Consider the following 2,426-nt stretch of genomic DNA (forward strand, 5'->3'; position numbering starts at 1 on the left):
GCTTCCCATGCAGAGGAGTTAACACAACTTTTTTTTTAATCAAACTACACGCTCAGTTACCGTAATCATGTAAGCGATGCCTGCTAACATCGCACAATAAGACACACAGCTAAATCGGATCTCCAATGAGTGACCACTTCTCACTATTCTCATAACGCGCCAGTGCTCTCATTTGACAGTGAGAGAGTGATCGCACCATAGTTTCTACTGCTAATCATTCTCAGCATACGCTACGAATACGATAAAATGTCGATAATTTTAACACCAGTCCTTGATAATACGCCCCGAATTTCGTAACGCACCCTGCATCGCAAAATGCCATGCAGGGCACGGAACGAAGCGGCATATTATGAACAACATAAGGTGATACATTATTGCCGCTTTTATCGACAGAAAACTGCAGATAAAGCGGCGATAATGGGCTTGATAATAGACCTTTGTAAATTCCCATAGCAGCCAAGGTTCTGGTGTTAACCTGGGCTGCTATGGAAATTCACAAGGGCATATTATCAAGACCATTATCGCCGCTTTATCGGCAGTTTCCTGCCGATAAAAGCGGGCGATAATGTATCGCCTTATGTTGTTGATAATGTGGCCCGAAATTCGTTTTATTAATTTAATTGTTTACTTACCTACAATCATTCAGATTCCGTTCCTTATCACCTCCCCACCCCTGCCCCTCCCCCGCTCCGCCTGTCTCATAGCAACTCCCTCCAGGGGCCACGTCTGGGCTTGATAATACGCCCTTGTTAATTCCCATAGAAGCCCATGTTAACAGCAGAACATGGGCTTCTATAGGAATTAACAAGGACGTATTATCAAGCCCACACTCCCAACATTAATAAAAAACTCCAGACAATGCAGGTACCCGGAGCTGGAAGGTCATTTTACAAATCGCTGCCCCAGAAAGTTAGCGTTCCCCGCGACCTGTACGGTGAGAGAGGGAGGGAGAGCTCAAAACATATATATATTTTTAAAAGACCCGAGGGGTGCCGCTCCCCGAGACTGCGGGGAGTAGGACCGTAACCCCCCCGCATACTTCAAAATAATACCAATTGTTCCGTTTCCCAGTACTCGGAGCACCTTACAAGCCCCCATTATGCAGAATATTTGCCCCCATAATTTGCCCCCCGGGACCTAATGAATAAAACGGACTTCTACTTTCTTTTTCACCTTTTCCACCGTGTACAAGTACTGCACGAGTACCCCGCCATTTTTTATTTAAAAAAAAATAATAATTGAGCCTAAAGATCCATGTACCACCCCCTGACCAAGACTATAGGCTCAGAATGTTTCTATCCTGCCCCCTTTCCTTATTTATCAACTTTGTTTTACTGTTTTATTGTGACTCTGCTCTCCCGACAAACAACATGGCTGCCAACACTTCCTGGTTTGGAGTATTGACAGCCAATCAGCATGCAGCTCCTGCTCGTAATTGTAGGTATTTACATGCATGTACGGCGCGATTTTTCTTTAAAAAAATAAAATAAAAAATAGAGCCTAAACATCCATGTACGACTCCCTGAGCAAGCCTAGAGGGTCAGAATGCCTCTACCCTACCCCCTTCCCTTATTTCTCAACTTTGTTTTACTGTTTTCTTGTGACTCGGTTCAAGCGAGGCACAAGATGGCTGCCAACAATTCCTGGTTTCGAGTGTTGACTGACAGTTCACAACCAATCAGCATGCAGCTCGCGCTCATAATTGAACAGATTTCAGTACGCGTACTGAACACCCACTCTAGATATCGTTATGATTTTCCTTGCAATTTTCTCAGAAACTACTGAATGGATTTTCACCATTTAACAAAATGCACAATCTGCGAACCAAACTCTACCTCTCTGCCAAATGTGGTGTAATTCCGTTCAGCCGTTCGGCTGTAGCCCTGGCTAAAGGTCCAGATGGAAAATTGCATGGGGAAAACCCGTTTTGGGACCCCCTTTTTTCTCGGCCCCCACTTGACGAATAACCCCCAAACATTCAGGGAAGGAGCGGAACCGAGCAGGCCATTTTCTTGGAGAAATTCACGAAGATTTGTCCACCGGCGCCAAAGTTATTCCAAATAGAATGTTGTGGATTTCCTATGGAAAATAGGTCCTAACTATAACTACCTACTGGCGATCGTATATATATATATATATATATAGATATATATATATATATATATATATCTATATATATATTCACTGAAAAAACCATAGGTTATAGACCATATATAGTTAGGAATTAGCATTTAAAAAACCTTATTTTACTCACACAAAACCATTGAAATTCCATATATAGTTAGTTGCACTAACTATATATCGCGCACCCGCAATCCACTGCTGATCATGTCACATATTACATCATTCATGACATGGTCAGTGACATCACTGATGACATCACTGATGACATCTCAAATGACATCACTGATGACATCACTGATGAC

This window comes from Lissotriton helveticus, chromosome 10 (assembly GCF_964261635.1).
Source record: "Lissotriton helveticus chromosome 10, aLisHel1.1, whole genome shotgun sequence".
NCBI classification, from domain to species: domain Eukaryota; kingdom Metazoa; phylum Chordata; class Amphibia; order Caudata; family Salamandridae; genus Lissotriton; species Lissotriton helveticus.